The 13838-nt window shown below is 35.9% G+C and overlaps 1 protein-coding gene across 2 annotated transcripts in view; it reads left to right on the top strand.

The window, feature by feature from the left end:
- ALPK1 (alpha kinase 1) overlaps nt 1-13838 on the top strand; it is a 130089-nt gene that overhangs the window by 30814 nt on the left and 85437 nt on the right. For both annotated transcript variants that reach the window (XM_047856423.1, XM_047856424.1), the window contains one exon: nt 2201-2238. The gene's annotated coding sequence lies outside the window, so the exon portion shown is untranslated. The remainder of the gene's footprint in view (nt 1-2200; nt 2239-13838) is intronic.

Raw genomic sequence — 13838 nt, 5'->3', positions numbered from 1 at the left:
GTGCACATTAGATTTCCTGGATCACAAGATCTAAGTAGCAAGCGTGGCTTATTCTTTAAACTGAACTGGCTGAAGAATATTCTTTTGCTTTGGGGCTTCCTTAAATATACAGCCTTATGGTTTATTCAATAAGTAAGAAGGAACAACACCAACGTAACATTATTTTGCTTCTCTCATACTAAAAGCCCACCATATGTGTATGCCTCTTTCTCTATGGAACTGGATACAAGGTGAAGCAAATTGTCTTTAACTTGGAGGGGATACCTTTATATATCACAGATCTCTAGACTCCCAGAAAAATCAGTGAATTAGTAGATCTCTGAACTTTCATAGAATTCATCTCTTATCTTCAATCAGATAAGTGTCTTACCAAGGTGTCTTACGTATTTGCTACTTTCTGACCTAATTGTAATAACCAACCCCACATACTGGAACTAGCACAAAGAACCCAGAATCTCTGGTAATTGTAGTCATGTTAATAATTTTGACCCAAAGGAGCTATGTTCCTTTTTTCCTCCTTAGTCTAGCATTTTAGAATTCACTTTCATAAATATTCCCCTGGCTTCTGCTGTATAAATTAGAAAAAAGGCATACAACTCTTTTGATATATAAGCTCTCTTCTCTGGGTATGATCTGGTCTGACTCTCCTGATATTTAGATACCTCAGCCCTAAAGTTCCAAGAAGTAAGACATTGAAGCCCCTTGATTCTTTTTTTTTCTTCTTCTTTTTCTTTTCTTTCTTTTTTATTTCCTTCCTTCCTTCCTTCCTTCCTTCCTACCTTCCTTCCTTCTTTCCTTTTCTGGGTAAACAGCATATATTGGCTTTATTTTTATTTATTTTATTTCTTTAACTTGATACACAGTAAAATTGACCATTTGTTTGGTCTTTATTTTATAATTTTAACACATGTATAGATCTGTGTAATAACCAACACCACAATTAGGATATGGAACGAATTTCCCTCTAAGCGCTGCTTTAGCTGCATGCCACAGTCCCAAGGGGAAACACCGTTTCCCCTTGTTAAGACCATTGTCAAAACTAGTAAGTATTTAAATAGTTATCCAGGTAGCATAAGCTTTGAATATATAAAGTTTTAGAAAGTGATCAGTTTAGGGGCGCCTGGGTGGCTCAGTCGGTTAAGCGTCAGACTTCGGCTCAGGTCATGATCTCATGGTCCGTGAGTTCGAGCCCTGCGTCGGGCTCTGTGCTGACAGCTCAGAGCCTGGAGTCTGTTTCAGATTCTGTGTTTCCCTCTCTCTCCGACCCTCCCCTGTTCATGCTCTGTCTCTCTCTGTCTCAAAAATAAATAAACGTTAAAAAAAAAAATTAAAAGAAAAAAAAGTGATCAGTTTGGTTGTGGATATATAGAAATTTTAGAATATTAGCAGGAAATATATATCTCAGAGTGGAAAGTCAGGATAAGGGTGAATATTTCTTTTATTTTAAACCAGATAATTCTGAGGCTTTTCCAAGTTACCCAGATCCTTGTGCTACAGGCTCCCTTTGAATCTGATTACTCTGCTATAAGTTGGATGAAAAAAATTCTTGGGATAATTTGTTTTATAAATCTTTGTTGCTTGTATACAGTTCCTGATAGAACCAGAGAAGCAGACTGGATGAAGATCTTTGCATTTCTTTTTGCCAGTCCTGTAACATTCCAGGAGGAGATGGGGAAGGCTTCATAGTAGTGATAGTAAGAATCAGAAAAAAAAAGGCCATTTGCTTTTGGTGGTTTATTGTTGTGACTCTAATCACTGAGATGTAGTCTTGTCTGAAAGGAAAAGATAAGCCATATGGTTAAGTTTCTTTTCATTCTTCAAAAGGTGGATACTAATACCTTTGTGGTGATTGGGATGTTTGGGGTCCTGGCCTCCTGGCATATTGAATGCTTTTAACAGGAGTGGAAACTGGTGCCATCTTGAATAGAAACAAATGAACTCATTGGGTTTCTAGTTGAGGCAGGACAGGGACTAATATCAGTATGAGATGAGTCTCAGAATTTCAACTTTGGGAGACCTGCATAGTGGATATAACATATTAAACCCACATAATCAAGAGGTAAAAATATAATTTTTGTATTTTTCAATGACTTAATGTAATTTCAATCTTATTATGCTATTTCATTTGGATAAGGGGAAGCATGAACTAATTAAGTCCCAGCAGATTCCAGTAACAAAGGTTCTTCTCTAACAATTTCAGGTTTTCTTGGACTTCTTCTGAGGAAGATTTCATAGAGGGTAAGTCGAACATCTTTGATTCATCGCATGAGCTTTTAGGATTTTTATCTAACCTGAATGGGTGAGGAAAATGTTTATTGTTTATAGTCCTTTGCTATGAATTTTTCATGTGCCTTTGCATTTTGGAAAAATAAATAAAAACAAAAACAACCAACCAACAAATCTAGGCCCTTGACTTGAGTCTGTCTTTCAAAACTATTAAGGTTTATTTTGTTTACTGCTGTATCCCTAATGCCTAGAATAGTGTCAGACACATAGTAGGTGCTCAATAAATATTTGCTTACTGTCTAAATGAAAGACTGAGTAAATAGGTGAATGAATCAAAAGTCTAGGCTTTCACTTTTTCCTTTTAGGTATAGTTTCCCCAGCAGAAAAATAACCAAATGAACAGCCACATACAGTAAGGATAGTAAAGGAATTAGAGTAGATGAAAGTAGATTAATTAAAGTAGATTCACTGGCACAGAGAGTAAGATGAGATTCAGATAGATGTCTTTCAATATTGAGTCAGGGGAGGACAGGCAGACAGAAACTACATTTAGAGGTATAAATTCGAATGTGTAAAAAAATAAAAAGCTTTGGGGCACCTGGGTGGCGCAGTCGGTTAAGCGTTGGACTTCAGCCAGGTCACGATCTCGTGGTCCGTGAGTTCGAGCCCCCGCGTCAGGCTCTGGGCTGATGGCTCAGAGCCTGGAGCCTGTTTCCGATTCTGTGTCTCCCTCTCTCTCTGCCCCTCCCCTGTTCATGCTCTGTCTCTCTCTGTCCGAAAAATAAATCAACGTTGAAAAAAAAAATTTTTTTTTAATAAAATAAAATAAAAAGCTTTAACTGCAAGCAAGTTACTTATTCTCCCTGAGTGAGTATCCATTGTAAATAGGGATACCCAAAAATAAATGAGTGAAATTTAGCTAAATTTATTACATCTTTATTGAGACATAATTTATATACTAATAAAACATAATAATTTTAAGTGTACAATTGAATTTTTAAAAATAAATTTACCAAGTTGTGCAAATATCAGAATCCAGTGTTAGCACATTTTAATCACCCAAATACTGTCCCTTATGCTCATTTACATTTAACTATTCTTCTCATCCCAACCCTCATTCCCACCCTATTAAATCTACTTTCTATCTCTTTGGATTTGCCTTTTCTTAAAATTTCTAAGAAATTAAATCACAAAATACTTGGTCTTTTGTGTCTGGCTTCTTTCACCTAGCATCTTTTTGAGATTCATCCATGTTGTAGCAAGTTCCTTGTTATTGCCAAATATTTCATTTAATAGATATTACATTTTCTTTATCCATTCACCAGCTGATGGACATTGGGTTGTTTCTACTTTGGGGCTATTATGAATGATGCTGCTGTGAACATTTGTGGGCAAGTCTTTGGGTGGACATGTGTTTTCATGTCTTTTGGATAAATACCTAGGAGTGGAATTTTGGGGTTTTTATGGTAAATAGCTGATTAACTTTCTAAGAAACTGTCACACTGTTTTTCCAAAGTGGCTATACATTTTATATTTCCACTAACACAGTATACAAACTCCACATCCTTGCCAACTTCTGTTATTTTCTGCCTTCTTGACAATAGTGAATATAATTTTATGAGGAAAAAGCAGCCACCTGTGTTTCCTTATGCCAGCTGTATTGCTAGTGAAATAATGACAGCTAAGATAGGATTGGGATCATTTAAAATATTTGGAATGGAATTTATAAAACTTGAAAAGAAGCAAAAACTCTCTGCCATCCTGGTAATCTTCTTCAAGCTCTACTTTTTTCTAGATTTTTTTTCCCTCTTCTATTAGAAACTCTTCGTGACTCTCTCAGTAGTCTCCTGGAGTTGTCTCCTACTGGGCCTTATGAGAACCAATTATTAAATTTTCAGGAATTTTGTGAGCCATTTGTCAAACACAACCATCACTAAAAATTAAATATATAACTTAAAGCTAATAAGTTACTTAAAGACAAACACAGATCTTATTTCTTACTTATTTTGTAGCATTTGACTATCTATGGTGTGGAGATTTCCTATGTCTACTACATTTGCATCATGGACACATTACATAATGTGTGATACTGCACATCTCTTCCCAACGCTATTTTCGGTGATCCCACAGTGATAGCTTGAAATCACCCATGGTAGGAATATTTACACCACAGAAGTTGGCAAGTGCTACGAACCAGTACTTTTTTTTCCCTCCTAGAGAAGTGGTTGTTAAATATTTACCAGGTCTAAATTTATCCTGTTGGTATTTTTTAATTAAGTTTATTAAAGGTGTAGATGATTTTGGAGAGAATCGTACCATTAAAATATTATTTGGTTCTTTGCTGTTTGTCTATTACCTCAGTAAAATTTTCTTTCCACTAATAGCCTGAATCCACTTCTTACTAATTTTATACTTGGCAATTTATATTTTGGAGATATCGGTGGGAAAAAACTATGTCTACTCTAGTTATTTTTTCTTCATTGTCTTGGTCAGGTATTAGTTATAGTGTTATGTCAGTCTTATAAAATGAACTGAGAATGTCTTTCATATTTTTCTACCCTCTGTAATAATATAAATTTCCTAGAAATAATATACATATTTCTAAAAGAATTAATCAAAATTGACTATGACATCATCTGAAACTGGCACTTTTCTTAAATAATAGATATCTTTTTACCCATTCTTAGTATTAATTATATCTTAGATTTTTCTTCACTTAAAAAAAAATTTAATGTTTATTTTTGAGAGAGAGAGAGAGAGAGTGCACGCATGCGAGTTGGGGAGGGGCAGAGAGAGGGAGACACAGAATTCAAAGAGGGCTCCAGGCTCCAAACTGTCAGCACAGAGCCCAATGTGAGGCTTGAACTGAGACCTGAGATCATGAGCTGAGCCGAAGTCAGATACTTAACCGACAAAGCCACCCAGCACTCCTTTTTCTTCACTTTTAATGGTGTATCAAAATTGTCCTAGAAAATATACACTATAAGCAAATATTCACATTTTTAAAAAATTTTTATTTTGTATTCGAGAGAGAGAGCGTGAGCGAGCGTAAACAGGGGAGGGGCAGAGAGACAGTGACAGAATCTGAAGCAGGCTCCAGGCTCCCAGCGATCAGCACAGAGCCCTGTGTGGGGCTCGAACTCATGAACTGTGAGATCATGACCTGAGCTGAAGTCAGATGCTTACTCGACTGAGCCACCCAGGCACCCCAAATATTTACATTTTTTAGATGGATTTGTACATGATAGTCTCTTATACTTCTAAAATCTTAATCATAATGGTGTTTATACCACTTTTCCCATTCTGAAATGATTCTCTCTTCTTTTTTTCCATTGCATTTTTCTGAAAGCCAATTAATTGGTATTTTCTAATAGCTACCATTTTGATGTATCTGCTATTTCATAAATCACTGTTTTTAAATTTTTTATGTTTATTCACTCCTCCTACTTCCCTATGACTTAGTCTGTTACTCCCTTTCCATTTCCTCAATATGAAAGCAGTTTATACTTCTTCATTTTTATTATAAAAAGTTATCAAGCTATGAATTTTTTCCAGGTATAATTTTGGTTGCATCCTTATGTCTGGATGTTTTGGAAAAACACAGTAAGATAACTTGTAAGTGCTATTGGAATTTCCAAGCAGGCCGATTACAATTCTTTTTGTTGTTGTTAATAATTAGAACTGTTATGCATTGTCAAAGAGTTCTTCCTTTTGAGGGTTTGCGAAGTTTCTTTTGATCCTACTACATTATTCATCTTTATGAATGTTCAACAGTAATGCACACTTAAATATATATTTATTTTAGATAAGAGATGAAGGGTACATTTATAAAATCATTTTGATTAATGAACTATTTTATATTATTTTTTATTCTTAAGTATAATTATACTTAGGGGGACTAGGGCAGAGGAGACAGTTGTTTTGAGTAAAATATCATAAACAACTTTAAATGTACCTAACCCTGCACTTATTTCCCTACCTTGTTTAAATTAGAAGTGTGGGAAGAAGGTGATAATAAACAATCAGGAGGAGGTAGAAGAAGGAATAAGAATCACATGACAGAGATGCTTTAGAAACTTTTAAAGTGCTACAAACATGGAGGAGACACACTACCTAGGAAGGACATTTGCTAAGGTCTAGATGATGGAAATAAAATCTTTCAGAGTATGTTTTACTTTGGAAATGATTGGGATATAAAACTAAGTAGAGAATGATACTAATTATAAATGAGACTTTGGTGCCAGGATTGAAGAGAATACAGCATGACAACTCATAGCAAAGTTTCTTTTTAGTGTCTGAAAGTGCCCAAGTGGCTCACAGCAAGATAAATAATTGGTCACCTGTCTCATAGCTTAGTCACCTCAGAATAATTGGCAGATAATACCTGCCACATAGTAGGTATATGACAAATCCAGGCCTACTTAACTCCAAACGCTGAGTTCTTTCCATTTGCCATAAAGCCTTTCTAGCATATGCTTATAAAGAAAATGGCCAAAATAAATAAATAATACTATTGTGAAATGTATTTTAACTTGTACACATATTCAAAATTATTTGAAATTACCTATAATGAGACACATAGATGTGTCTAGAACTATTAAACTTAGGGTAAATAATGTGGACCAAAAAATGAAGGATCTGGGTTGATGAATTGTATAAGATTATCTAAGTAAAGGACACCCATGAACTAATTACAAAATCTGGCTCTGAGTTTCCTGGGAGTAAAGGCAAAAAGGAACAATATGATAAGGTTTAGATCCTAACAATCTAATAAAAAGAAATGTGTCCATTTTGTATGAAAATTAGAATGTCTCCTGCTTTAACCATAGAAGAATTTATTATGTGGGACTTTAAGTAAAAATAACTCTAAGCAGCATAGTAAACATCTTCAATGGCAATTTTTACAAAACATTATTTTTAAAATTACAATTTATAAACCAATTATATTGTTATAACTAATTATCATAAAATAAGGAAAACAAAATCAGTTTCATTTATAGCATAGTGCTTTCCTTTAAAAAAAATCCTAGCATTAGTAAGGGAATATCATCAATAGAATAATGGACTTTACTTGTTTTCCTTTGTTTTAAATAAAAACTTACATACATTTTCTGCAATGTTGTACAATTTTTATTGTTTATTATATTTTATTGAAATTGGGTACTGGATTATCTGTCTGCTCTTTAGTTGGGTATCATCAGCTGAATCATCTTTGTCTGTAAGAGCTACCTACAAATTACTGCATCTAACTGTTATCCTGCAACATCTCAATGTTTTTCTGTAAAAATAAGGTAAAGGAAAAAAAACCTGTGACATCACCAGGTCTCTTTCCCCTGATTATCCAGGATCAGATTCCCTAGACAGAAGATGTGGTTAGCATTTGATACTAATCAAAGGACCCAAAATACGTGGATATAGTTCATTTTAATCTTAGTTGAAAAGATTGTGGATAGACACTTAGGAAAAAGTGAAATCAGCATAATATCTCCTCTTCAAGTGCAGTCCAGCTTTCAGAGTGGTAACTTGGATTTCAGCCTCTTCATAATTGTCCTTGATGAAAACAGAAGGATTTCACAGCACAGAAAGCAGTGGTTTATGAGGCTGGGTACAAGACAGACGTACAAGAGAACTCTGTTCATCTTCTTCAAAGTGATGCAGCGATGGCATGGCCGCTGCTGTGGCCACATGTAATATAGCCTGTAGCTCTTTAAAGAGGATTAGCTTTCGCGGCTGGGAGCATTCAAAGCTGGATTTCATGTAGAGTGGAATATGCTAATGAAATGTAAATGTCTATGGCAAACATTGCGTAATATCGAAACCCCTCAAAACTGAGCTTTGTCTCTTGCACAGTGGGAAACCAAACTTTATCATGTCAGAAGAAAAAGTAGAAAAGAAACAACCCTAATACATTTCTGCCCTATATATCTGTGTCTGTAAAAAGTGAATTTAAATATATATACACATGTATATTTATATTTAAACTAAATTAAATTTTAAAGTCAGTGGGGAAAGCAAAGTCATTCAGAAATATCTTGATAGATCTGTGCCCACAGATGGATGTGAAATAATTCATATTAGTAGAAAAGGATATATGCATCATATGGATTTTTTAAACACTGTTTTCAACACTATTTTTAAACACTTTTAAGTCTACAAAGGGCTTCACAAGGTTTCCTCCCATTTCACCTTAAAATTTTTATTTGTAATTTTCCTTTTTTTTTCTACATCATGTCCTTCTGTTCAATAATGAAAAATACTGTGTCTTTATCATAATTTTCCATCTAGTTATTTTACTACTAGGAAGCCAGTATGAGATTTGATTCATCTCTTAAAGCTACATATGTACTTAATTAAATTAAGGTCATTTTCACGTATTAGAGTTTTAGAACACATCTGACATTGGGAAGGTGAATTCATTATATGAGGTGTGTGACTGGCAATCCATGTAAGTGTGTATAGCATCTTGGACTCCACACACATGGTTCCCAAAGATTAAAAAGCCCTTAAAGAATTTCTTCTCAATTGCTGGGACATAAAGATCCCAGGAAGCACATGGAACCGGGTGCTTGTGTGATCTTTCATTAGTTACTAGCATTTTCACTATGCTCAACCGAGTAGTTTAGGTTCTCTGCATTTTGTTGGTCAGTGGTGTGTGTGTGTGTATGTGTGTGTGTGTGTATTTTATACCTCAGTTTTTGAAGGGTTTGTCTCTGTAGACACTGAGGAGGAATGGTAATACATATTCATGAAAGAGTACTCTTTCCAGGCCCTGCTACCTCTGACAAAGCCTTAGCTGTTTCACACAGCAAGCTGACTGGGATTGTGTGTGAGGGCTGCATGGCCAGATTAGTGCAAACAGCAAGCCCACTCCTCTGCTTGTTAGGCCTTGCCTTCCTGACAATTTCCCCAATTGTCGCTTGTGACAAGGCTGTCATTAGGTGATGGCTTCTTTTGGCCATTTTCAGATAAAGATAATTTCCTTAACTTCCATTTTATTTGACAACAAGCAGTTTGGGAGAGAAAGGAAGTGCTTCAGTAGTTTATGGATTAGGGTTTTGTCACTTCAAAGGCATCTTTGATCTAAAAATATGTGCTGTACCAAATTCATTATGTCTTTCCTTAAAGAGCTTTTAAATTTATTGATCTTCTCCTCAATTATTCTCCTTTTACGTCCAGTAATGATGTGTGAGATGGTAGTGTTGGGAAAAGCCTAAGGAGGAGTGTGGGGAAAATGCAGCCAACTGGTCACTTCTAAGGCCATTACAAGAATGAAACAACAGGTGCTTTTGTTTAGTGTCGATTCTCTTCTGAATCCCCATGCAGACAAAGGCCCCTCTGCTGTTTATCACTCAACATAAAGATATCAGTACCAACAGGATAAGACAAAGTTATATTTGATATTATAACCTAGTAAAGCAAAAACCCCACAATTTGTGTAAAAATTATGCCTGCAATTGTTTTCATTCTCACCATTGACTACTTGAGTTCCAAAAGCCTGTGTAAGAGTAATAGAGAAAGAGCAAGTGACTTCTTTGAGGACCAATAATTTGGCTTCCTCTAGAAGCAATATGACATTGTACTGAGGCTCAGCTTGCCAAAATTCCTAAAATTGGATCATTAGACTGCCACCGAGAGCAGAAAATAATAGATGATGAATCCATATGTGAAAATATACTTGAAAAGCCAAGCAAGATGAGCATTTACAGCTTCCATACGAGGTTCTCTTATTTAGAAGGTCTACTTAGCCTTTTCACCTTCCTTTTGCTGTTGTTGTTGTTGTTCTAAACAAATGTTATGCGGAATTATTGTGTTTTAAACAACACCTAGGACAAAGAAGTAAATAGTTTACATCTAAACTATCACGATTAACCATTGTCTTCTAATGCTTCACCTATAATAACTTCAATTTAGGACAGAGCAAGCCACTCCCACTTCTGCAACTGGAAAAAGGGGGTTAAAACAAATGGCTTCATTTCTTTTTTCTTTTTTTTTTGTCTCAATGTATTATTTTATTAGCCTTTGGTCAGGCTATTTTATAATTTAGAGATATCCAGATGGTTTTGATAATTAGTTCATTTTAGCGAAGCATCATTTAAAAATCTTACACATTAAAAGAAATATGTAATTTAAAAGCATGGCCTTAGGTTCCTAAAGGCAATAAAAATTGTTTCTTTTAAAAAGTCAGTTTTCTGAATTTCCAAAGACCAGTAGAACATCATGTCTTTCATTCTGAAAAACTCACTTAGAGGTTTGGGACTCTACCTTTAGGCCCTTAATACTCCTGTCCATAAAGTCAGGATTAAAAACAGCCCTCAAAACAAAATGTCAGAAGCATTTTCCATGTGTTAGTTATTTCATCCTTATCAAGAGGTGGATACTATTATTAACTCGATTTTACAGAAAGAAACTGAGGTGCAGAGAAGTTATGTAAGTTGGCCATTATCTCATATTCGGTAAGTGGTAGACCCAGACTTGAGTACTTGGATGCAAAGCTTATGTTGTTAATGGTAGGTCCTAGAAGACGTAGGATCTGGAATATCTCCTGGTACTGAACAAGTAAATGTTAGCTTTCTTCTTCTTCCCATCCTTCAGCTCCCCAGTCCTGGGCCCTTGTTCCACAGAGTCCAAGAAAATGGGAAGAGAGAGTAGGAAACAATAATGCGAAGGGGGCTGATCCAGGTTTCCTTCTGCCCGTGTGTCAGACGCAGGGGTTGCTGACATGCCAAAATCTGATAAATTCAGACAGTGGGTTCATGGTTCATTGTGCTGTCTTTTCAAGGAACCTTCCACCCCTTCATTATAGACCTCTGATGTGATTTGTCTTGACTTCGTTTTAACCAGGAAACCTTATTTTAACTTCCTTGTGAAATCAGTAAGTGCCACTTTGGAGGAGGAAAGAAGTACTTTTTGAGCAAGAATGTTTTGGAGAAAGATCTCTGTTTGTCTTAGAGTTCACCTGCTCTGTAACACGTGAATGCACCACAGAAACTGGCAGGCAGCAACACCACCAGCCTGCCTCCGAGGAGACAAAAGTAAACACCCGTTTCAAAGAGATTGCGCTGAAATATGATATCAGCTGCAAGAGAGGGCCATCTCCTCTGGTCAAATGAGAAAAATCATATTATCCTCACTGTGGTATACAAATAGCTTGTAAGCCACATTCTCCATTTGAATGATAACAATAAAGTGCTAACCTCACTGCTGCCGGGCCAGGGCCAGCCTGATCCCATCTCCAAACACAAACACTTCTGCCTCGGTTTTGGCTGGGGGCTGTGCAGTGGCCTCCCAACCCCCACCTTTTCTTCCCCCCCTGTTAATTGGCTGAGACCACCAGAATTTGGAGGACACAGATGTCACTGATAGTTTTCCTAGGGAGCACATTCATGCCCATCTGTTGCAGCCTAGAAGGCTGTTCATATATCCACAAGGCCTTCATTTAATTCTTGTCAGAAAGTAATGTAAATCCAGTTTACCTCAGAGGTCGCAGCCGAGATTTATGCCAATGAGCCCCCTGCAATTTACACACACTGTAGTTGTATAGGATGAAAAGAAAGCCTTTCATGTTGGTGCATATTAACAAGAAAGCCTGCCTTCCGAGAGGGGCTTTTTGATTGAGGTTTCTCCTGATTTTAATACAGCCGATGCCAGTTGGTATACCCAGCTTTAGAAAAAGGAAAAAAAAAATCTAATCTTTAAACTAAAGTTTCTTCTTTTATAAGATGTAAAAGAGAGAGAAATCCTAGCAAGTGGCACTGCCATGTCTTTAATTATCTGCTATGAGACAAAACTCCCCTGTACTTGCAGAAGATAGAGTGTGACAGGAGAGCGTGTTCTGGCCTGAAGTCTAGGGAGAATTCAGTTGTAAGCAATTGTCTTTCCAATGTGAAAATAGTAGTGGTGACCAGTTGAATTAGTCTCTGACTTTTCAGTTGTCTCTTTCTCGTATGTTTAGAGGAAATTATGGCATTCGATTAACTTTCTTTGGACCAGGCTGGGTAGAAATTGATTCATCAGTAAAGTGGAAGAGTACATACGTGATACATACTTATGTATTTATAAAATTATTGGGAGCCTATGAGTGCTTAAAAGGACTTCCATTCATCCTATCTTTCCATACATTTTGAAATATTCAGGACGGTATCAGTAAGCTGGAAGGCAAATAGTTTTAAAAAACACCCATCAGGTCAAAATCTTCTGGAAAGCCTGAATATGCTTTTTATGAAGTATATGACCATGGGCAAGTTACTTTAACCTCCATGACCTCAACTTTCTCATCCCTAAAGTGGGGATAATAAAGCCTATATTATAAGGTTTTGTGTCTTAAGTATCTTGCATAGGACCTAAGGATAGAAAATATTCAACCTGTGATAATTTCCTTCTCCATCCTGCCTTTTGGCAGTGTCTGTGACAGCAAACTGTAGATTAAAACTGTTAGTTAACTTGGTTTAAAAACTCTAAGCATTCAAATCATCAGATTACTTTTTCATATTTTTTAAAAAGGTTAAACAGACATGAAGTTGGAGATTTTCATTCCAGTTTGCAATTTTTGTTTTGAGCTGCTTAACTTTTGAATCCTGTAGAAAGTAGAATAATAGAAGTGTGTTACATAGTTTTGTTAAAAGCAGGCTTGGCTTCTCTACTCATTCAGTCCTAGCCTGTGATTTCCCAAGACAGTGTTAATAGGGGGCGTGCTTCTCTTGTTTTTGTAGACAGTGCTCATTTACCCATGCTAATGGCTTTGAAATATTGGTATGATTATTTTTGCACACATTTAACTTTTTGTTTATATCTTTGTTAGGATAATATTCAAATTGCCTTGTGCTTTCTAAGCACGTACTGTTAAAAGGGAAGTGCAGCAAAAAAGCCCAGATTATATGATGAGGATGGAGGTGGAATGGGCCGTAATTAAAATTATGTGTTGTTGGTAACTCATTAAGCAGACACTTCAAATACACATAGTCATAGTCTGGACTTAATTACAGAATCAGATGAAGCAGTGGCTTCACTTTAGAGAGTAGGGCTCACATTCACGAGGGCAAAGCACAGTTTTGTTGGCTATCCAAACTTCGTACTAGGCAGATTTAAAATAATTTCAGAATAGTCTTTTACCGCTTCTCAGAGTTTATCAAGACATTTCTTTTTTGCTTACAGTCTTTAAAACAGAATCTTTAAAAATTTTTCATTATACACAATTTCAAACGTACAAAAGTAGAGGGGGCAATATAAGAAATCTGATATATTTTATTCAGTCTCAACGTCTAACGATCTGTAGCCAATCTTGCCTAATTTATACCCTCACTTTCTCCCCGCCTCCATGTCCCAGATGATTTTTGAACCAAATTTCAAACTGCGTACAATTTCATGTATAAATATTTCAGAGTGTTTCCCTAAAATATATGAACTCTTTTTCTTTTCTTTTTTTCCTTTCTTAAATGAACTCCTTTTTGAAAAGCGCAGTACTATTATCTCACCTTAAAAATTAACACTAATTCCTTAATATCATTTATTGCAACTTAGTATTATTAGTGAGAAAATGGAAGGCCCCCCTCCATTATTTGAAAGATTATTATTTGGTGGATTATTTGGCTTTCATGTTACAAATTAGTTATTTT

This window comes from Prionailurus viverrinus, chromosome B1 (genome assembly GCF_022837055.1).
Source record: "Prionailurus viverrinus isolate Anna chromosome B1, UM_Priviv_1.0, whole genome shotgun sequence".
NCBI classification, from domain to species: Eukaryota; Metazoa; Chordata; class Mammalia; order Carnivora; family Felidae; genus Prionailurus; species Prionailurus viverrinus.
Note: the sequence above shows the minus strand (reverse complement) of the source record. Positions and strands in the feature narration are given on the sequence as shown.